Raw genomic sequence first — 24395 nt, forward strand, 5'->3', positions numbered from 1 at the left:
AGCGAGTTACAGTAATCCAGGCTACAGAGTAAAGTGCTCGGAAACCTCTGGGTAACGTCCATGCTACATAAATTACAATTTATTACTGGGACCCGCCCCCAGGCAGCAGTACAATCCGGATTGGTTGGAACTGCAGACCATCACAGCCGGCCTCCCAATCCAAAGCGTATGCGTGTGCGTCCAATAGGAGCCGTGAAAGCGTGGGCCAATCAGGGCCGGCCTCCCAAGCTGGGGCACAGGCACTGGGTGGGAGCGGCTGGCGTCCTTCCGGCGTCGCCCGCTCGCTGCTGTGACGTCACAGCGGGAGTGCGGAAGTGGTCGGCGGGCGCGCGCTGGGACCGGGGTGAGAGGGAGACGGGCAGGTTCCGGTGAGCCTCGGACGGAAGGTGAGACCGCCCCCCCCCCGTTGTGTACGTCACGTGACCCCGCCCCCCCGCCGCGGGCGGCGAGTCCGGTGACCGGAGGGGTCACTGCCGTCCGGTGATCCTTCCTCCGGGCCCGGGTTTCCCTTTAACAAACCAGCGCTCCCCGATGAGCCCCGCTAGAGCGAGGGGCACAGACTAGGACTGCGAGTCCCAGAATGCACCTCTCAGCCTAGTAACTGGGACCGGAAGTACGTCGTGTAACAAACGCATTGTGTCAGCTCACAGGGGAGCAGTCCCAGGGAGGCTGCCCCGAGGCCAGGGGGCCCCTCCTGCTCAAGGGCACTTCTGGGGGGACCCAACCGAGAGTCAAAAAAGGGGTGTACCGGGGGGGAGGGGACGGGACAGACCGGGGGCAAATAATGCATACTTGGAAGTTTATATCTCATCACTATAATATTGCTTAGTTATTGTAAACATGACCGTCTATGAATGAAACTTTATTTGCATGATTAATTAAAACCTTTGCAAAGAAACAAAAGAACAAAACATATACATAAAAGACTATTATAAAGTATTACAAAAGAAGCAGTAATGATAGCGTTTTTAGGAGCCATTGAGCTCCCGAACTATCGACGCACAGTTACCTAAAGCTCTCTTGAGCTAGAATCAGTAATTAAACAAGGAGCATGATACCTAATCTAAAATGCTCTGAATTCTAAACTCAGTACGAGGTTAATAGTAGTGTATGGCCACCTTGCAGTACACTATGCGTCACATTGTCTAGAATTCCTAAGATGCTAAGATTTATAAAATCACAGCAAGGTGCTTAGAAAAAAAAGATTAAATGAGTAGAGACTGCTTATGTCTATAAAGTGTCTGCGGAGCATTGGTGCTGTTAATTGCGTGACCGTCTATGTCTACAGCACATGAGTGCAGTTTCTGTGGCCACCAGCTATCCTGACCCTACAATATGTAGTGATAGTGATAGCCACAGTTGAAAAACAATAACATCTGATATGCACCGGCCTCCGGGTGCACGTGTGATAGTTCATGCACGGTCTCCTACGTTGGAAAAGGAAGAACGGCTAGTACTTTAGCACTGCATAACTATCTGCTGTGGTGTAGCTTTAACTGTGATGTATCCAAGAGATTCTTGGATGCATCGCGGAGAATGCTTGCAACCAGGCAACAGCAGGGGTTGGAAGGAGAGCAGGGAAGCGGACTGTACTGTTGTAAAAAACATGAACCGTCAATAAATGCCTGCATTTCAACTGCGTGCAGAGTCATCTTAACAATTTGGCGACGAGTGGAACTGGACATACATGACTGCAGGATTCGGACGGCAAGCTTAGAAGGACATTTTACTCACTAATGACCATATATTAGCCCGTTGAGGAAATTATTGTGCTAATACCTTTACTCGCTCATTTCTCGGAGCGTGGGCTCATTTACCCTGAACATTGGCAGTTAGAAGCGCGCGTGTAAACAGCGTGTGTTTTCATCAAAATAAACGCGCGCGTTTAAACCAATTTTTGTTTTCAGCGCTTTTTATGTCCATGTGCATATTGTTGACAGTGGCGAGCGCTGCACTGTGGCCTTTGTTTTCAAGTAAATAAACACACGCACGTGTGTTATTCGTGGCATGCTTTTCGATCTGCCATCTTTTCATTCACTGCTTTGTGTTTAAAAAAATATTTATTTACTGATCCGAGCACACCCCGTTCACACCGCTTTTCCCTTTGTAAATTCATGGAGGAATTCGAGATCAGTAGAAACAGGACAACACTGTTTGGGCAAAACTCATTAGAAACAGAGGAGAGACTTTTATACCATGCTTCTCGTACTATTCTCATTAGAAACAAGGACTTGTGGAAAGCACTCCTTTGTGCAGTATATACCACTATATTCATACTCTGCTTCTCATACAAATTTTATTTTAATTAAGAATAAAGACTTCTGGAAAAATACTGTACTCCCCTGTGCAGTATTTACAAGTATATTTACTGGAATAAACATACTTCTCATAGCCACCACAACAGATGAAATAGATTGCAACGTACTTTTACTAATTTTACATAATGGCAGCGGGGAGCATGTTACCACCTCCACAGTTTTTGACTGAGGCAGGTGAACCAATTTTACCCTGGAAGAGATGGAAGAAGATGCTAGACTCTTTTATATTATAGCAGTAGGTGGAGAGAAATTCTCTCCAGCAAGGAAACAAGGAGTACTTTTACATAATTTAGGAATTGAAGGTCGTAATATTTATGAAAGCCTCGATGAGATCACCATAGAAACTGCTGAAGGAGAACCTCGTGATATTTTTGAAATGTCTGTGGTAATGTTAGAAAGACATTTTGGTCCTAAAATAAATGTGGTTATGGAACGACATAAATTCTTCTCAAGAATTCAAGGTAAAACTGAGAAAGTTTGAAATTACATAGCTTCACTGAAAAGTTTAGCACAAACATGTCACTTTGGAGACCTCACGGACTCACTAATAAGAGATCAAGTAGTACATTGCACCATCAATACGCGTGTACAAGAGAAACTGTTAGCGAAGAACCCGACTTTGAAAGAGGCAGTGGATATTGTCGAAAGCATGGAACACACTACTGGTTGGGTTCGAGAGATGTGTGAAAAACCCCTTAGTGCCAACATTGCTGAAGTGAATACGACTGGTTTTGGGGAGGGTGATCTTACCGATCTTGTAGGGACCTTGACTGTCAGGAATACTCTAGTAAAAGATAAAATGAAGGGCAAGTTTGGCAAAGACTTAAGAGACCATTCCAAAACGAAGTGTTACAGATGTGGTAACCCGAATCACTTTTCAAACAAACCTGCGTGTTTTGCTAGGAATTTAACATGCAAGGGGTGTGGGGAAAAAGGGACACATCATCAAGGTTTGCAGGAGTCTCAAGATCAGTAGCGTTGATCCACAGGATATGCATCAATCAGCACACTGTTCTATGTGTATCACAAGATAATACCAACAAGGTTCCTGATGACATGGATTGTGGTCATGTAAAGATGCTGGAATGCCAAATCGCTTTTCACAGTAATGAAGTCATAGTCCTTGCAGACTCAGGCTTGCGATATACACTTGGAGGGATAAGAATTGGGAGCGCATCTTTAGAGAATATAACATACAGTTAAAAAAAAAAACAGACAGCAAACCAGGTGGTTATGGGGGAATCAAGATTGATCTCATTGGGTATACCATTATGAGAATGAATTTCAAAGGACGAGAGACAGTTGGTAAAGTCTATGTAGCTAAACGGAGTAACAACTTGCTGGGTTGGCGTCATCAGAAGGAGTTGGGCATCATATTAAATCCCAATGCCTCTGACTAAGTCATGTTAGTAGATAATGTATGTGGTGCTGAGGATGTTTTCAGAGAATTTCCTGATGTATTTACGGATCAACTTGGTCTTCTTAAACAATTTTAACACAAAATTATTCTCAAGAATAGCACCACGCCCGTTGTTCATATAGTAAGGAAACCCTGGATCAAATTGGGTTTAGATATAGTGGGACCATTCAATTTGTTAAAACCTAATGAAAGATTTGTTTTGGTCTTGGTGGATTATAAATCAAAATGGGTGTACACCTGTTGTGTGGGATCAGTTATACTGAGAACTATGATAGAATTCTTGAAAGATGTGTTTGTTTTTGAAGGAACTCCCAAGGTGATTGTGACACAAAATGGTGGGCAATTTGTTTCAGATGAAAAGAAGGCGTTTTTAAGTGAGTTATCTATTGAACATCATCGTATGGCACTTTATTCCCCACAAGCCAACGGTCTTGTAGAGAAGATGAATGGTCTCATAAGAGATTGTGCCCAGTTGGCCTTGATGAATAGAGGGGAATTTAAAAGTATTTTGAGAGAGAAGTTGTGGGCTCATCGCACTGCTCCCAATGCGTTGACAAAGAAGTCTTCTTTCCAGTGTTTCAGAGGACGAGTGGCTGGGTGCAAGGTGATTCCTAAGTAGTTAAGATCTTATGGTGGCAATGAGAGTGTGGATGGTAGTAAAGTTCGTATGCATCAGAAAAGGTATAAGGAGCGTTTTCACAAGCATAGGGCAGTGGTATTTGTGAAGAAGCCGAGGTGGTCATTCAAAGGTGAGTCAAAGTTTATAGGACCATTTTGTATCAAGGAACATAAGGGAAAAGTAGTGACTAGCGAATGTAGAGGCGTGGAGTATGTCTAGGTTGGCTAAGTGTGATTGGTGCACCAAATTGATGGAATCTAAACCATGTGCTGATGATCTGGGAGACAGTAGGATTATATCACAACATCAGGGTGTTACCCCATTACCCAAGGAGGTCCGTATTCGAAGGAAGCCAGGATATCTCAAAGACTTTGTGTGATCATGTTATTTCCCTTTGTGGTTTGTATTTTTGTTTATCTTGTACATAGTTTTGAGCAATGATTAAGTATATTGCATTATAGTAGTATAGTTAGCTTAGTTTTAATAATTGTTGTATATTCGTTTGGGGGAGGATGTGCTGTGGTGTAGCTTTAACTGTGATGTATCCAAGAGATTCTTTGATGCATCACAAAGAATGCTTGCAACCAGGCAACAGCAGGGCTTAGAAGGAGAGCAGGGAAGCGGAGTGTACTGTTGTGGTGGCTGTTGTAAAAAAAACTCGAACCTTCAATAAATGCCTGGATTTGAACTGTGTGCAGAGTCATCTTAACACTATTCCATGTAGGCCACATACATAGACACTGTACGAAGGCATACGCATAACGTAATCCAGTGCCGGATGGGACTGTGTGTATATTAATGTAGGCTAAGGTCTTTTTAGAGCACAAGTAGTGCTTGGGGAGCTGCTCAGAACAGAGTCAAATATCTATAAAAACCATCGAATATCCAGAAAGTACTGGTAGGAAGTTGGTTTTCTGGCAGGTTTCACAGCTCGCTTTAGTGTTGGTATAACTCAAGTAACGCACATTACCTACTGTAGCCGCCTTGCCCAACATGCATGGAAGGTTCTATTAGACTTCTTGGCACTTAAGAGACACAGGTACTGTGTCACAATGTTACACTTAGTAATTTACACTTAGTAATGAGTTCTCAATACAAATAGAAGCCAAATGCGATTTTATTATTTTTTTATTTTTTATTTTTGCAAAAAAATCAAGGGTATAATCACAGTCAGATATAAATTGTGTATGGTCACGTAATTACAGATAAACTACCAGGCACACACAGGCAACTACTTTATGTGTTTATCAAGTTTACTTTGCCAGGTGTGGAGTACTACCCAGCCTGATTACATAGACCACAAGTCTACAAACCTTTCGGTATGAGGGCAACATTGTATATTTTACAAATATTTGCGTGCCAAAAAAAAAGTTTTATAAATGAATTAATAAAACTTCAATGAATGAATAAGGTTTACTTGGATCTTTTTTGTAATCCACAAGAAATGATTAAGAACAAAAGAAAAATGTGACAAATTACAGAGAAACAATGCCATGCTTAAACTGACAAATGATATATAATGAGTAAAAATGTCAAACATTAGCAAATACACTGAAAAAATAATCAATTACTTAACTGTAGATAAGAAAAGCAGGCTATTCATTATTAATTAATTTAAATACTGATAATTTACACATTTACATGAAATGAGAATTTGTCCAATTTTGTAGCACACAATAAGAAAACTAAACATACTCCAAGAAAGAACTTTAGTAAAGAAATTCAAAATAAACTTGAGACATTATTAAAGGTCCAATAAAAAATAAGTTCAGTCTGGACTTTTCTACACAATTCTGTCAGTTGGAATTTTCTGCAGCATGGTTTACCTGCACTAGGAAATTGCTTTTTTCAAAGATCTGGCATACATAACATTGCTGGTCCAAAATTTACACCAGAGAAGTTAAAAAGGCTCTGATGCTACTTACAGGCAGTCAAAGGAATTGGATATATATATATTCTTTGAGCATCGGAATCCAAAGCTTTTGAAAACAGAAGGTCAGATAAAATCTTGTAGAAGGCCGGATGTGGCCTACAGGCTGTAGTTTGGAGACCCCCTGATATAGACTGTAAAGTGGAAGCACACATCATTATGTGCACAGTTTCAGAAGGCTGATGTGAATGTGATGTTGTCATTTCTGACTCTCAGTGGAAGAAATCCATGAGACCATCTTTAGGGCTGTAAAAAAAGAATAGGCTACTTAAATTACAAAAAAGGCAGAACAAGAAGAAACAAAAAGCAATGGTTTAAAACTATTTTAACTCAGGAAAGAATGTATAGTGCACAGGAGTATGCCAGCCAAAAAATAGTGTGACAGTGCACACAATGTATGATGTAAGAGACTTGAAATAGTGCATCTATCAAGTGTCTGAAAGGAATGGAAAAGCTCATGCCAAACTGTTACGCCAAACCAGCAATTTGTGATGCATAAAACACGGATGGTAGGAAATGATACTTCCAAATATAGTACTTAAAAAAAAATCAGTGAGTTAATTAGATATCCTTTTGTACCATGGAATCCTCATCAAGCAAGAGAATACTTATGAAAAATAGGATGGCGAAAGAAAAAAATACATAGGCATTTAAGGCAAGTATTAAACCAGACCTTCTGTATTGTTCAGCAACGCACAAAATGTACTGACATTACTAAGCCAGTCTTGAGTATTAATTTGAACTGATAATTAAGGACCCAGTGATGTAATGAAATCTGTGATAAAACTGGGTAAATGAAAAAACGTATTAATCAAAACATCAACGTGCTAGACCTCAGGGTCTCCCAGTGATGAGCAATTTTATTTTCCCATCTCCGAACACTGAAGAAGGTAGTACCTACTTTAGTGATTTGATGGTTCATTGAAAGCCTTTCTTCAAGCCAAGCGCTTAGATTCTTTATTACAGAGACTGGAGTCGGAGAGGGACTAAGGAAATCCAGCCACAGATGTGGCCCTCAGAAATGAGTTTGATTGGTCACCAGCAGAACCCCAATCTTGTCCTCATTCAGTTTAAGGGAGTTGTTGTTCGTTCAAGCGGTCACTTTCATAAGGCAGATATTTAGAGCATCAGATCTGTGATTTTCCTTAGATATTAGAGAGAAAAGGATCTGAGTGTAATCTGCATAGGAAAAAAGTGTAAGACCGCATAATTCCTCTATATCTGTCAGTGGGCTTGCATAACTATTGAATAGGGTTGGACTAAGAGCAGAACCCTGCAGAATGCCAGATGATAACGGGCGAGAATTAGAACTGTGAGCTTTGGTGTAAACCTGAAAAGAGCAGTTTTGGAGAAATGAACTTGGCCAAGTCATGGGTCAGCCTTGAATGCCGATGTTGTCCAACCTTTGGAGAAGTATGTTATGATTTACCATGTCAAACGCGGCACTGAGGTCAAGTAGGATCAGGGCTGCAGTTCCACCATTGTCTTCCTGGAGACTTAGCTGTTCGTGATCCAAGTGGAGCATACTCCGTACTATGGCTGGCTCTAAAAAACGATTGAGGGTTGAAGAAGACTGTTCGATTAAATGAAAGCTGAGATTTGCTGATTCACATGTTTTTCAGTAATTTTGTCAAGTACAGACAAAAACGAAATTGGCCTATATTTAGATTAATTAAGCATATCCAGATTCGTTTTTTAGGTTGAGCGTAAGCATACCGCTTCATTTATATACTTCTTTGTGGGCTCTCTGGTTTGTTTCAGTGTCTTTAAAAAATCCTTGCTTGCTAGTGGTCACTGCTTCCTCTTAGTCCCACCTTTTCCTCAGTTGCACATTCCCCTGGAGCATGGTCCCAGTACTTGTACCCTTCCACTTGTGACACTATAGCATCTGTTTAGGGACTGCTTTTTTCTTAAGCTAAGAGTATTTGACCAGAGCGCTGGATGTTTTTGGTGGCTCTAGTCAGTTTCTCTAAACAGGGGTTTACATTGTTCTTCATAGTTAAATGTGCTGTGCTTTCAAAGACCGAGGTTGAATGTTAGAGGCTGTTTTCCGGGGTGCCCGTTCCTGCCACCACGCAAAGACAGTTGTGACTTCAACTATGTTTGCATTATGTGCTGCTGATGTGTACAGAAAATTGCTGGCATTACAACATTTAATGTATATTGCCCCATTTTAAGATTTCGGTTGCACATCATGCTCGATGACATCATTAACGTCGGGTATTCAACTATCTGACACTGAACTCCTTCGTCCTGTAATGGTGTGAGGATGACGCTGCACGTTTAGCTCCTTGCTGCACTCAGAGTCCAAGGGTCTTTATTTAGAAGCACATGCGATGCAAGACATATGCCACAAATGCAGCCTCATGCAGCTAAGGAAATGGGCGTGCCTAAACTTCCCACCTCAGCCTCTTCCAGTGTGTGGGGCCCAGGTCACGACTTTTTAACACCAGTACTTGAAGCGCGGAACTGAACTCGCAATAGCAGACACCCTTTAAAAGAGTTTGTGCAATGCTGCTGGCCTACACCATGTAACGCGGACTGGCCAGGCTGCTGCCTGCTAACTCAGCGTTCTCGGATGCGCTGTCACAAATGGCTCCTTGTTTCCAAAACCTTCCAGCTGTTGAGCAGTAAACCGCTTCTTTTATAGTTAATGAAATTATAAATGTTTAATAAAGGCCTGCAGACAAGATGGTGTCGTGGGAAACAAACAATAAACATAAGAGGAGCATTGGCGCCGCATAGCGAATTCTATTCATTTTCATGCACTCCACCAACACTGCTTTTGTGCAGATGGCTCAGGAATTAGTCCAAACCAATTAGAGCAGCTTCTGGGTCTTCTGTGGGTCGAATGTTCCTAAAGATGGCCGCTCTGTATTTAGAAACCTCCACAAACTTGCATGTGGTGCATCCTTTATGATTAGGATCAACAGGGCTTTGCCTGGTATAAGAGTGTACAACCCAGTGAGAACGTGTTTTATAAAAATATGTGGGACCCGATGAACTGAACCTGTCCAGCTGTCCTGTCATGAACTCTGCCCAATGAAGTTGTTGGGGTGACATGAATTATGCAAATAAATGCGAACAGGGCATCCCGTTGCTGTGTATTGTATGTGAAGCGGTCACAATGTGGCTTTGTGCTGGGCGTCTTTGTTGCAAATAACTTCTTTTGGGCATCAGATCTGGGGGGCTGCACATATCTGTGGATGCACTGTAAATGTTTGTGGGGAGGTGAACAGCTGCAGCTTTATGAGGAATCATATACAGCTGCTCCTTTCTGAAAGGCTAAACACAGCTGCCATTCTTTAAGTTAACATGGGTGACTGTACGCGTGGGAGCAATGGAAAGCTATACCTCACTGTAAACAGCCACAGATAGTGGTACATCTCAGAGGGACGGCAGACAGCCGTGCCTCTTTGAAGGGACGGCAGACAGCCGTGCCTCTTTGAAGGGCCGCAGACGGCCGCTGCTTCTCTTTGAAGGGCCACAGACGGCCGCTGCTTCTCTTTGAAGGGCCGCAGACGGCCGCTGCTTCTCTTTGAAGGGCCGCAGACGGCCGCTGCTTCTCTTTGAAGGGCCGCAGACGGCCGCTGCTTCTCTTTGAAGGGCCTCAGACGGCCGCTGCTTCTCTTTGAAGGGCCTCAGACGGCCGCTGCTTCTCTTTGAAGGGCCGCAGACGGCCGCTGCTTCTCTTAGAGGGACCCCAGGCATCAGTGCTTGAACTATCCGAGCAAAATTCTTAATGTGTTTACATCTAATATTCAGGGATAGTGATGTGTGTTGTAAGGAAATGCCTCCTTGGCATGGTTGCCCCCTGACTTTTTGCCTTTGCTGATGCTATGTTTACAATTGAAAGTGTGCTGAGGCCTGCTAACCAGGCCCCAGCACCAGTGTTCTTTCCCTAACCTGTACTTTTGTATCCACAATTGGCAGACCCTGGCATCCAGATAAGTCCCTTGTAACTGGTACTTCTAGTACCAAGGGCCCTGATGCCAAGGAAGGTCTCTAAGGGCTGCAGCATGTCTTATGCCACCCTGGAGACCTCTCACTCAGCACAGACACACTGCTTACCAGCTTGTGTGTGCTAGTGAGGACAAAACGAGTAAGTCGACATGGCACTCCCCTCAGGGTGCCATGCCAGCCTCTCACTGCCTATGCAGTATAGGTAAGACACCCCTCTAGCAGGCCTTACAGCCCTAAGGCAGGGTGCACTATACCATAGGTGAGGGTACCAGTGCATGAGCATGGTACCCCTACAGTGTCTAAACAAAACCTTAGACATTGTAAGTGCAGGGTAGCCATAAGAGTATATGGTCTGGGAGTCTGTCAAACACGAACTCCACAGCACCATAATGGCTACACTGAAAACTGGGAAGTTTGGTATCAAACTTCTCAGCACAATAAATGCACACTGATGCCAGTGTACATTTTATTGTAAAATACACCACAGAGGGCACCTTAGAGGTGCCCCCTGAAACTTAACCGACTATCTGTGTAGGCTGACTAGTTTTAGCAGCCTGCCACAAACCGAGACATGTTGCTGGCCCCATGGGGAGAGTGCCTTTGTCACTCTGAGGCCAGTAACAAAGCCTGCACTGGGTGGAGATGCTAACACCTCCCCCAGGCAGGAATTGTCACACCTGGCGGTGAGCCTCAAAGGCTCACCTCCTTTGTGCCAACCCAGCAGGACACTCCAGCTAGTGGAGTTGCCCGCCCCCTCCGGCCAGGCCCCACTTTTGGCGGCAAGGCCGGAGAAAATAATGAGAAAAACAAGGAGGAGTCACTGGCCAGTCAGGACAGCCCCTAAGGTGTCCTGAGCTGAAGTGACTCTAACTTTTAGAAATCCTCCATCTTGCAGATGGAGGATTCCCCCAATAGGGTTAGGATTGTGACCCCCTCCCCTTGGGAGGAGGCACAAAGAGGGTGTACCCACCCTCAGGGCTAGTAGCCATTGGCTACTAACCCCCCAGACCTAAACACGCCCTTAAATTTAGTATTTAAGGGCTACCCTGAACCCTAGAAAATTAGATTCCTGCAACTACAAGAAGAAGGACTGCCTAGCTGAAAACCCCTGCAGAGGAAGACCAGAAGACGACAACTGCCTTGGCTCCAGAAACTCACCGGCCTGTCTCCTGCCTTCCAAAGATCCTGCTCCAGCGACGCCTTCCAAAGGGACCAGCGACCTCGACATCCTCTGAGGACTGCCCCTGCTTCGAAAAGACAAGAAACTCCCGAGGACAGCGGACCTGCTCCAAGAAAAGCTGCAACTTTGTTTCCAGCAGCTTTAAAGAACCCTGCAAGCTCCCCGCAAGAAGCGTGAGACTTGCAACACTGCACCCGGCGACCCCGACTCGGCTGGTGGCGATCCAACACCTCAGGAGGGACCCCAGGACTACTCTAAGACTGTGAGTACAAAAACCTGTCCCCCCTGAGCCCCCACAGCGCCGCCTGCAGAGGGAATCCCGAGGCTTCCCCTGACCGCGACTCTTTGAATCCTAAGTCCCGACACCTGGGAGAGACCCTGCACCCGCAGCCCCCAGGACCTGAAGGACCGGACTTTCACTGGAGGAGTGACCCCCAGGAGTCCCTCTCCCTTGACCAAGTGGAGGTTTCCCCGAGGAACCCCCCCTTGCCTGCCTGCAGCGCTGAAGAGATCCCGAGATCTCCCATTGACTTCCATTACAAACCCGACGCTTGTTTCTACACTGCACCCGGCCGCCCCCGCGCTGCTGAGGGTGAAATTTCTGTGTGGACTTGTATCCCCCCCGGTGCCCTACAAAACCCCCCTGGTCTGCCCTCCGAAGACGCGGGTACTTACCTGCAAGCAGACCGGAACCGGGGCACCCCCTTCTCTCCATTCTAGCCTATGTGTTTTGGGCACCACTTTGAACTCTGCACCTGACCGGCCCTGAGCTGCTGGTGTGGTAACTTTGGGGTTGCTCTGAACCCCCAACGGTGGGCTACCTTGGACCAAGAACTAAGCCCTGTAAGTGTCTTACTTACCTGGTTAACCTAACAAATACTTACCTCCCCTAGGAACTGTGAAAATTGCACTAAGTGTCCACTTTTAAAACAGCTATTTGTGAATAACTTGAAAAGTATACATGCAATTTTGATGATTTGAAGTTCCTAAAGTACTTACCTGCAATACCTTTCGAATGAGATATTACATGTAGAATTTGAACCTGTGGTTCTTAAAATAAACTAAGAAAATATATTTTTCTATACAAAAACCTATTGGCTGGATTTGTCTCTGAGTGTGTGTACCTCATTTATTGTCTATGTGTATGTACAACAAATGCTTAACACTACTCCTTGGATAAGCCTACTGCTCGACCACACTACCACAAAATAGAGCATTAGTATTATCTATTTTTACCACTATTTTACCTCTAAGGGGAACCCTTGGACTCTGTGCATGCTATTCCTTACTTTGAAATAGCACATACAGAGCCAACTTCCTACATTGGTGGATCAGCGGTGGGGTACAAGACTTTGCATTTGCTGGACTACTCAGCCAATACCTGATCACACGACAAATTCCAAAATTGTCATTAGAAATTCATTTTTGCAATTTGAAATTTTTCTAAATTCTTAAAAGTCCTGCTAGGGCCTTGTGTGTTAAGTCCCTGTTTAGCATTGCCTTTTAGAGTTTAAAAGTTTGTTAAAAGTTTGAAATTAGATTCTAGAAACAGTTTTAGATTCTTTAAAAAGTCTTCCAACTCTTAGCAAAATAATGTCTGATACAGAGATGAATGTGGTGGAACTCGACACCACACCTTACCTCCATCTTAAGATGAGGGAGCTAAGGTCTCTCTGTAATATCAAAAAAATAACCATTGGCTCCAGACCTACCAAAATTCAGCTCCAGAAGCTGTTGGCAGAGTTTGAAAAAGCCAACCCCTCTGATGATGACCTCACAGAGGAAGAAATTAGTGACTTGGAGGCCAATGTCCCTCCTCCAGTCCTAAATAGGGAGAACAGGACCCCTCAAGTCCTGTCTCCAACTGTGTTAGTCAGAAATAGTGAGTCCCTCACAGGAGGGTCCCACATTTCTGAAATCACTGAGGATGCTCTCAGTGAAGATGACCTCCTGTTAGCCAGGATGGCCAAAAGATTGGCTTTAGAGAGACAGCTCCTAGCCATAGAAAGGGAAAGACAAGAGATGGGCCTAGGACCCATCAATGGTGGCAGCAACATAAATAGGGTCAGAGATTCTCCTGACATGTTAAAAATCCCCAAAGGGATTGTGACAAAATTTGAAGATGGTGATGACATCACCAAGTGGTTCACAGCTTTTGAGAGGGCTTGTGTAACCAGAAAAGTGAACAGATCTCACTGGGGTGCTCTCCTTTGGGAAATGTTCACTGGAAAGTGTAGGGATAGGCTCCTCACACTCTCTGGAAAAGATGCAGAATCTTATGACCTCATGAAGGGTACCCTGATTGAGGGCTTTGGATTCTCCACTGAGGAGTACAGGATTAGGTTCAGGGGGGCTCAAAAATCCTCGAGCCAGACCTGGGTTGACTTTGTTGACTACTCAGTGAAAACACTAGATGGTTGGATTCAAGGCAGTGGTGTAAGTAATTATGATGGGCTGTACAATTTATTTGTGAAAGAACACCTATTGAGTAATTGTTTCAATGATAAACTGCATCAGCATCTGGTAGACCTAGGACCAATTTCTCCCCAAGAATTGGGAAAGAAGGCGGACCATTGGGTCAAGACAAGGGTGTCCAAGACTTCAACAGGGGGTGACCAAAAGAAAGGGGTCACAAAGACTCCCCAGGGGAAGGGTGATGAGACAACCAAAACTAAAAATAGTAAAGAGTCTTCTACAGGCCCCCAAAAACCTGCACAGGAGGGTGGGCCCAGAGCCTCTTCACAAAACAATGGGTACAAGGGTAAAAACTTTGATCCCAAAAAGGCCTGGTGTCATAGCTGTAAACAGCATGGACACCAAACTGGAGACAAGGCCTGTCCCAAGAAAGGTTCCACTCCAAACTCCCATCCAGGTAACACTGGTATGGCTAGTCTCCAAGTGGGATCAACAGTGTGCCCAGAGCAAATCAGGGTCCACACTGAAGCTACTCTAGTTTCTGAGGGTGGGGTGGATTTAGCCACACTAGCTATCTGGCCGCCTAACATGCAAAAATACAGACAGCAACTCTTAATTAATGGGACTAGAATAGAGGGCCTGAGGGATACAGGTGCCAGTGTCACCATGGTGACAGAGAAACTGGTTTCCCCTGGCCAATACCTGACTGGAAAAACTTACACAGTCACCAACGCTGACAATCAGAGAAAAGTACATCCCATGGCAATGGTTACTTTAGAATGGGGAGGGGTCAGTGGCCTGAAACAGGTGGTGGTCTCCTCAAATATCCCAGTGGACTGTCTGCTTGGAAATGACCTGGAGTCCTCAGCATGGGCTGAGGTAGAACTAAAAACCCATGCAGCAATGCTGGGTATCCCTGAACTGGTGTGTGTGAAAACAAGAGCACAATGCAAGGCACAGGGTGAACAAGTAGAGCTGGAGTCTGGAAGAATGGCCCAGCCTACCAAGAGAACAGGAAAGTCAGTTGGGAAACCAACTACAACACAGCAAAAGAAAGGGAACCTCTCTTCTCAGGAAGAAGTTCTGCCCTCTGAGGGAACTGAGCCTTTGGAGCTTGAACCTTATCAGGTTGAGCTCTTAGGCCCAGGGGGACCCTCAAGGGAGGAGCTGTGTAAGGGACAAGAAACCTGTCCCTCTCTTGAAGGCCTTAGGCAGCAAGCTGCTGAAGAGTCCAAAGGCAAGAAAAATGGAACGCATAGGGTCTATTGGGAAGATGGACTCCTGTACACTGAGGCCAGAGACCCCAAACCTGGTGCCACTAGGAGAGTGGTAGTGCCTCAGCTGTTCAGGAAGTTCATCCTAACATTGGCCCATGACATTCCCCTTGCTGGACATTTGGGACAAACCAAGACGTGGGAGAGGTTAGTCAACCACTTCTACTGGCCCAATATGTCCAACATGGTTAAGGAGTTTTGCCTCTCCTGCCCCACCTGTCAAGCCAGTGGTAAGACAGGTGGGCATCCAAAGGCCCCCCTCATTCCACTTCCAGTGGTGGGGGTTCCCTTTGAAAGAGTGGGTGTGGACATAGTTGGTCCACTAGAACCTCCCACAGCCTCAGGAAATATGTATATCCTGGTAGTAGTGGATCATGCTACCAGGTATCCTGAAGCTATTCCCCTTAGGTCGACTACTGCCCCTGCAGTAGCCAAGGCCCTCATTGGTATCTTTACCAGAGTGGGTTTCCCTAAGGAGGTGGTGTCTGACAGAGGTACCAACTTCATGTCAGCATACCTAAAGCACATGTGGAATGAGTGTGGAGTGACTTATAAATTCACTACACCATACCATCCACAAACTAATGGCTTGGTTGAGAGATTCAACAAGACATTAAAAGGCATGATCATGGGGCTCCCAGAAAAACTCAAAAGGAGATGGGATGTCCTCTTGCCATGTCTGCTTTTCGCTTACAGAGAGGTGCCACAGAAGGGAGTAGGATTCTCACCCTTTGAACTTCTGTTTGGTCATCCTGTAAGGGGACCACTTGCCCTTGTTAAAGAAGGCTGGGAGAGACCTCTCCATGAGCCTAAACAGGACATAGTGGACTATGTACTTGGCCTTCGCTCTAGAATGGCAGAGTACATGGAAAAGGCAACCAAAAACCTTGAGGCCAGCCAACAGCTCCAGAAGTTTTGGTATGACCAAAAGGCTGCACTGGTTGAGTTCCAACCAGGGCAGAAAGTCTGGGTTCTGGAGCCTGTGGCTCCCAGGGCACTCCAGGACAAATGGAGTGGCCCTTACCCAGTGCTAGAAAGGAAGAGTCAGGTCACCTACCTGGTGGACCTGGGCACAAGCAGGAGCCCCAAGAGGGTGATCCATGTGAACCGCCTTAAGCTCTTCCATGACAGGGCTGATGTGAATCTGTTGATGGTAACAGATGAGGATCAGGAGGCAGAGAGTGAACCTCTCCCTGATCTTCTGTCATCAGACCCAAAAGATGGCACAGTAGATGGAGTGATCTACTCAGACACCCTCTCTGGCCAACAGCAAGCTGATTGTAGGAGAGTCCTACAACAGTTTCCTGAACTCTTCTCCTTAACCCCTGGTCAGACACACCTGTGTACCCATGATGTGGACACAGGAGACAGCATGCCTGTCAAAAACAAAATCTTTAGACAGTCTGACCATGTTAAGGAAAGCATCAAGGTGGAAGTCCACAAGATGCTGGAATTGGGAGTCATTGAGCGCTCTGACAGCCCCTGGGCTAGCCCAGTGGTCTTAGTCCCCAAACCTCACACCAAAGATGGAAAGAAAGAGATGAGGTTTTGTGTGGACTACAGAGGGCTCAATTCTGTCACCAAGACAGATGCTCATCCAATTCCAAGAGCTGATGAGCTCATAGATAAATTAGGTGCTGCCAAATTCTTAAGTACCTTTGACTTGACAGCAGGGTACTGGCAAATAAAAATGGCACCTGGAGCAAAAGAGAAAACAGCATTCTCCACACCTGATGGGCATTATCAGTTTACTGTTATGCCCTTTGGTTTAAAGAATGCCCCTGCCACCTTCCAAAGGTTGGTGAATCAAGTCCTTGCTGGCTTGGAGTCCTTTAGCACAGCTTATCTTGATGATATTGCTGTCTTTAGCTCCACCTGGCAGGATCACCTGGTCCACCTGAAGAAGGTTTTGAAGGCTCTGCAATCTGCAGGCCTCTCTATCAAGGCATCCAAATGCCAGATAGGGCAGGGAACTGTGGTTTACTTGGGCCACCTTGTAGGTGGAGGCCAAGTTCAGCCACTCCAACCCAAGATCCAGACTATTCTGGACTGGGTAGCTCCAAAAACCCAGACTCAAGTCAGGGCATTCCTTGGCTTGACTGGGTATTACAGGAGGTTTGTGAAGGGATATGGATCCATTGTGACAGCCCTCACTGAACTCACCTCCAAGAAGATGCCCAAGAAAGTGAACTGGACTGTGGAATGCTAACAGGCCTTTGACACCCTGAAACAGGCAATGTGCTCAGCACCAGTTCTCAAAGCTCCAGATTATTCTAAGCAGTTCATTGTGCAGACTGATGCCTCTGAACATGGGATAGGGGCAGTTTTGTCCCAAACAAATGATGATGGCCTTGACCAGCCTGTTGCTTTCATTAGCAGGAGGTTACTCCCCAGGGAGCAGCGTTGGAGTGCCATTGAGAGGGAGGCCTTTGCTGTGGTTTGGTCCCTGAAGAAGCTGAGACCATACCTCTTTGGGACTCACTTCCTAGTTCAAACTGACCACAGACCTCTCAAATGGCTGATGCAAATGAAAGGTGAAAATCCTAAACTGTTGAGGTGGTCCATCTCCCTACAGGGAATGGACTTTATAGTGGAACACAGACCTGGGACTGCCCATGCCAATGCAGATGGCCTTTCCAGGTTCTTCCACTTAGAAAATGAAGACTCTCTTGGGAAAGGTTAGTCTCATCCTCTTTCGTTTGGGGGGGGGTTGTGTAAGGAAATGCCTCCTTGGCATGGTTGCCCCCTGACTTTTTGCCTTTGCTGATGCTATGTTTACAATTGAAAGTGTGCTGAGGCCTGCTAACCAGGCCCCAGCAACAGTGTTCTTTCCCTAACCTGTACTTTTGTATCCACAATTGGCAGACCCTGGCATCCAGATAAGTCCCTTGTAACTGGTACTTCTAGTACCAAGGGCCCTGATGCCAAGGAAGGTCTCTAAGGGCTGCAGCATGTCTTATGCCACCCTGGAGACCTCTCACTCAGCACAGACACACTGCTTACCAGCTTGTGTGTGCTAGTGAGGACAAAACGAGTAAGTCGACATGGCACTCCCCTCAGGGTGCCATGCCAGCCTCTCACTGCCTATGCAGTATAGGTAAGACACCCCTCTAGCAGGCCTTACAGCCCTAATGCAGGGTGCACTATACCATAGGTGAGGGTACCAGTGCATGAGCATGGTACCCCTACAGTGTCTAAACAAAACCTTAGACATTGTAAGTGCAGGGTAGCCATAAGAGTATATGGTCTGGGAGTCTGTCAAACACGAACTCCACAGCACCATAATGGCTACACTGAAAACTGGGAAGTTTGGTATCAAACTTCTCAGCACAATAAATGCACACTGATGCCAGTGTACATTTTATTGTAAAATACACCACAGAGGGCACCTTAGAGGTGCCCCCTGAAACTTAACCGACTATCTGTGTAGGCTGACTAGTTTTAGCAGCCTGCCACAAACCGAGACATGTTGCTGGCCCCATGGGGAGAGTGCCTTTGTCACTCTGAGGCCAGTAACAAAGCCTGCACTGGGTGGAGATGCTAACACCTCCCCCAGGCAGGAATTGTCACACCTGGCGGTGAGCCTCAAAGGCTCACCTCCTTTGTGCCAACCCAGCAGGACACTCCAGCTAGTGGAGTTGCCCGCCCCCTCCGGCCAGGCCCCACTTTTGGCGGCAAGGCCGGAGAAAATAATGAGAAAAACAAGGAGGAGTCACTGGCCAGTCAGGACAGCCCCTAAGGTGTCCTGAGCTGAAGTGACTCTAACTTTTAGAAATCCTCCATCTTGCAGATGGAGGATTCCCCCAATAGGGTTAGGATTGTGACCCCCTCCCCTTGGGAGGAGGCACAAAGAGGGTGTACCCACCCTCAGGGCTAGTAGCCATTGGCTACTAACCCCCCAGACCTAAACACGCCCTTAAATTTAGTATTTAAGGGCTACCCTGAACCCTAGAAAATTAGATTCCTGCAACTACAAGAAGGAGGACTGCCTAGCTGAAAACCCCTGCAGAGGAAGACCAGAAGACGACAACTGCCTTGGCTCCAGAAACTCACCGGCCTGTCTCCTGCCTTCCAAAGATCCTGCTCCAGCGACGCCTTCCAAAGGGACCAGCGACCTCGACATCCTCTGAGGACTGCCCCTGCTTCGAAAAGACAAGAAACTCCAGAGGACAGCGGACCTGCTCCAAGAAAAGCTGCAACTTTGTTTCCAGCAGCTTTAAAGAACCCTGCAAGCTCCCCGCAAGAAGCGTGAGACTTGCAACACTGCACCCGGCGACCCCGACTCGGCTGGTGGCGATCCAACACCTCAGGAGGGACCCCAGGACTACTCTAAGACTGTGAGTACAAAAACCTGTCCCCCCTGAGCCCCCACAGCGCCGCCTGCAGAGGGAATCCCGAGGCTTCCCCTGACCGCGACTCTTTGAATCCTAAGTCCCGACACCTGGGAGAGACCCTGCACCCGCAGCCCCCAGGACCTGAAGGACCGGACTTTCACTGGAGGAGTGACCCCCAGGAGTCCCTCTCCCTTGACCAAGTGGAGGTTTCCCCGAGGAACCCCCCCTTGCCTGCCTGCAGCGCTGAAGAGATCCCGAGATCTCCCATTGACTTCCATTACAAACCCGACGCTTGTTTCTACACTGCACCCGGCCGCCCCCGCGCTGCTGAGGGTGAAATTTCTGTGTGGACTTGTGTCCCCCCCGGTGCCCTACAAAACCCCCCTGGTCTGCCCTCCGAAGACGCGGGTACTTACCTGCAAGCAGACCGGAACCGGGGCACCCCCTTCTCTCCATTCTAGCCTATGTGTTTTGGGCACCACTTTGAACTCTGCACCTGACCGGCCCTGAGCTGCTGGTGTGGTAACTTTGGGGTTGCTCTGAACCCCCAACGGTGGGCTACCTTGGACCAAGAACTAAGCCCTGTAAGTGTCTTACTTACCTGGTTAACCTAACAAATACTTACCTCCCCTAGGAACTGTGAAAATTGCACTAAGTGTCCACTTTTAAAACAGCTATTTGTGAATAACTTGAAAAGTATACATGCAATTTTGATGATTTGAAGTTCCTAAAGTACTTACCTGCAATACCTTTCGAATGAGATATTACATGTAGAATTTGAACCTGTGGTTCTTAAAATAAACTAAGAAAAGATATTTTTCTATACAAAAACCTATTGGCTGGATTTGTCTCTGAGTGTGTGTACCTCATTTATTGTCTATGTGTATGTACAACAAATGCTTAACACTACTCCTTGGATAAGCCTACTGCTCGACCACACTACCACAAAATAGAGCATTAGTATTATCTATTTTTACCACTATTTTACCTCTAAGGGGAACCCTTGGACTCTGTGCATGCTATTCCTTACTTTGAAATAGCACATACAGAGCCAACTTCCTACATGTGTTTTCAATACTTGTAACACAGCAGCAGCTCACTAATATTACTGCAAATAACCTCAGTTTCTCAAATATGAGGTCCTGTTTTAAGTGTTAAAGAACCTTTATTTATGGATGCTGCATGCAATTAACACAACATTTCTTTGAAAATGTCAGTAACATTCCCTCACACGTCACCCACATTAACAATAAATTGCAAGAAAACTGTACTAAAAACATCTAAGAAATCAGGGGTGTGGAATTTATTGAAATATCTACTTGTCCAGGGGACAGGTTGCTTCTCAAATCTACTTGTCCTGTAAAAAGATCTACTTGTCCCTTTGGTGCCATGTAGTGTGGCAACAAATTATGGCAGCAATCTCATTATGTAAGAGCTCTGATAATAGCCTCTCTGATTATGCCAGGGCTACTACCATAGTAGGGCTTGAATACTTGCAGTTTCAATCCCTACTGTAGCAATTTCCTTATTTTGCCACCTTTCTGCAGATGTGCATACTGGGGCTGGAGGAAGCAGTAAGCAATAGTTCCAGGGCTGGAATGCCTTTGAGTCTGCAAACCTACTAACCTGCATGTTTTAAATATTTTCACCAAATTCTCTCTAATATTTCCCCATAATAAGAAAGGTTGGACATTTACTCCTGACAATGGCAGAATTAGAACTTCTTCCAGAGTTGGGAAGAAAGTGGCCGGAGGGAAAATTAACTTGCAAATGCTCAATAGATTTTCACATGAGCAAATCTACACATGCGTATTTACCCATGCTAAAATACAGTTCACAAATATTTTTTAGGGGTACGACATATACCATGGGTGCACTTTAGTGACTTTCTTTAAGAATTTGGGGCCACATGTAGGTAGGTTCAGATTTGCGACCCGCAAATTACGAGTCGCAAATCCGAATGTAGGATGGTGTCCCTGACACCATCTGTGATTCGCAAAGGCTTCGCAAATGCCCACCTTATGAATAATCATGAGGTGGGTCGCAATTTGCGTCCCCCTTGCGAATAGCGGCCCTCACAGGGATGGTGGCCTGCTGGAGACAGCAGACCACCATGTCTGTGACTGCTTTTCAATAAAGCATTTTTTTTTTTGTAATGCAGCCTGTTTTCCTTAAAGGAAAACGAGATGCATTACAAAAATGAAAAAATGTTTACAATGTCATTCACAATGGGGAAGGGGTCCCATTTTGCAAAAGTGTTAGCACCCATTTGAAATGGGTGCAAACTGCGATTGGTTTGCGCCCGCGTTCGCGGTCACAAAACAATCCTACATTGCACTGCGAGTCGCAATTAGGAAGGGAACACCCCTTCTTAATTGCGAGTCGCAAACCTGTTTTGCGATTCGGTAACCAGGTTACCGAATCGCAAAACTCGGTTTGTGCATCGTAATGTGCTTTTTGCATGTTGCAAACAGCGAAAGTCGCTGTTTGCGACATGCAAAAAGCTACCTACATGTGGGTCTTGGTCCCTAATTAGGTCTGGTGTTAAAGACATTTTGTTTTTATTAAACTTCTATTTCTCTCTCTTTCGGCTGGCTTTACTGTGAGTGATCGCATTCTGCTCTTCCACAAGGAGCATATTGGCACACAAAGTAGTTTTGTTCAGTGTCAGGAACTACAGTGGCAATCAGTGACGTAACGAAACTGGAGGGTGCCCCTTTGCAAAGAACCTGGAGGAGCCCCCTCTCCAGACTCACTCAGGGCAGGTGCTGTGCTGAAGGGGCCCCCTGGAGGGCGGCTGCGGGACCTTTGTTATGCCACTGGTGGCAACGTGTGCTTTTAGAGTTCAAAAACTTTTTGGGGTTTTTTTGCCAGTGTTTGTTACTATGTTGAGGGCCTGGTAGCTCCCACAACAATAAAGTGTTACAAAAACCATGTCAAAACAAGACACGCATTGATGAAACTAAAAGACGTATAAAAATATGTCAGATCAGTTGGCTTTGTCAGTGTTTGTTTATTTTCATGCTTCCCATATTCGTGTTGAAAATGGTTACACTGATTTTCTATTAGAAATATTTTTGGGAAATACTAGCATGCATCAACACATTTTACTAAATTACACTTCATTTGGATCTAATCAGAGAGCATTCTGGGAGCATTATACTTAGTCTCATAGCCTAAACTTTTCAAACATGTGTATACACGTTTTTTTTGTTTGTACTGGAACCAACGTCAGTAGTGAAGTGTGACCTTAAAACATTTATTTACAGCACTCACCCTAATAATGAAGACTTTCAACTAATGAACCATAAATACAAGTTCGAACAGCATTATCCTTTGAAACACATTACCTCAACTGCAGAGAGTTCCACTCTCTGTAAACAGGCAGCCAAAGGGTTGGTGCTGCAGAGGGTTGGGCCTACTTGTCCCAAGGATAAAGTAAACATAAAAACTTGTTGCCCTTGACCCCAAACAAGATGTCCATTCCACATCCCTGGAAATGTTCAAGGTCATCAGGGTGAGACTCTGCAGTAAATGGAAGTGCTTTAGTTATATGCAGGGCCACTGGAATTGTGTGGCAGAGAGGACCAAATTATGCAGCAGGATTGAACAAATCATGTGGCAAGAGAAGTCCAATTATGCATTTACAGCGCCAATAGCTCTAACTCAAGCAAATGCGAGACATATTGCTTTACAAATGCTTGTTTCAATAAAGGCATTACTATTGCATGTTTCCACACTTTTGGGAACATTGCCTCCTACAAGTGAGGAGTTGAAAAGTGGAGTTGTTTACAAAATATGAGGACATACTTTGCCAAAATACGAAGTCAAAGAGGGTCCATAGTTGAGCTTGATTTGATGGAATTAAGTAGATTGGTAAATGTTTGAAGATCCATGGGCAAGCAAGGGCTCAAACAGCGGGGCGGAGCAAGGCAGCAGGTGATAATTGCTGCTGCTTGAAGCTGGGAGAAAATAGTTGCAGTATGGGTAGAATGTTTCTCTGTTTGCGTCTGGAAGCAGCCATTGAAAGAAGTTGAAAATAGAGAGACCTGAATATTGGCCACTCTCTTGCAAAAGACCCTGCTAATTTTTGCACTGCGACTGAGAGAGTAATGAGGGGGAAATGACAGTGGGATCTGATAGAGATTTAACCACTTGAAATAGTGTTTTGGGGCAATTTTGTGCCATGGTGATTTTCTCAGAATACTAAGAGGCGCCAGTATAGCGTCAATTGTTATATTTTTTGAGGCAAGTCTATACTCCTGCTTATTGTCTTCACAGGAAGTCTTGCGCCAAACTCTTTCAAGCCACTTTCAGTTCTTCTTCCTTTCGCTTAAAGCAGCATTAAACCATGAAGTGGGAAAAAGGGATCTGTGATGAGTATTGTATTTGGTATGGGGTATGGAGTCAAGGGAGTACTGAATCCAGTTATCAATAGTGTAGGAATCAGACTCTACTAAGTGGCTCAGCGAAGGTGTATTTACCTGCAGAATGGAGTTAAGAGCAGAAGAATTTATTTTCAACCAGCTCCTTGAATAGGAAACTGGGCTGCACACCGGTGATGCAAAAGTAGAGGGTATTGAAATAGAGAAAGGTACGTCCAAATGGTCTGACCATATTAGCGGAATTGGGCAGTCTACCCTATCAGATTGGAAAACATAGGATCAAGCAGATGTCCATCTGCAAGAGTAGGGACATTGTTTATAAGATAAAACTCTAAAGCTCTGAAATCCACTACCAAGGAGAAGGCCATTTTGCAGGGAGGATTATCAAAATTGATTTTAAAATCACCTAAAACATTTAATTTGGCACATTTCAAGATGAAGGGGGAGAGGACCTCTGATACTCCATATGAGATCTTGCATGGCTCTGACAGCTCCTTAACACAGCAATAACATACCTGTTGTTTACTTGAGAGCAGAGATGGTCAGTGATAGACTGT

General features: G+C 45.3%; 1 protein-coding gene across 1 annotated transcript in view; it reads left to right on the plus strand.

Annotated features, from left to right (window-relative positions):
- The first annotated feature begins 250 nt into the window (after positions 1-250).
- CLP1 (cleavage factor polyribonucleotide kinase subunit 1) overlaps positions 251-24395 on the plus strand; it is a 44696-nt gene continuing 20551 nt past the window's right edge. Inside the window, exon 1 of the mRNA XM_069233063.1 lies at positions 251-386. The gene's annotated coding sequence lies outside the window, so the exon portion shown is untranslated. The remainder of the gene's footprint in view (positions 387-24395) is intronic.

This window comes from Pleurodeles waltl, chromosome 4_2 (assembly GCF_031143425.1).
Source record: "Pleurodeles waltl isolate 20211129_DDA chromosome 4_2, aPleWal1.hap1.20221129, whole genome shotgun sequence".
NCBI lineage: Eukaryota > Metazoa > Chordata > Amphibia > Caudata > Salamandridae > Pleurodeles > Pleurodeles waltl.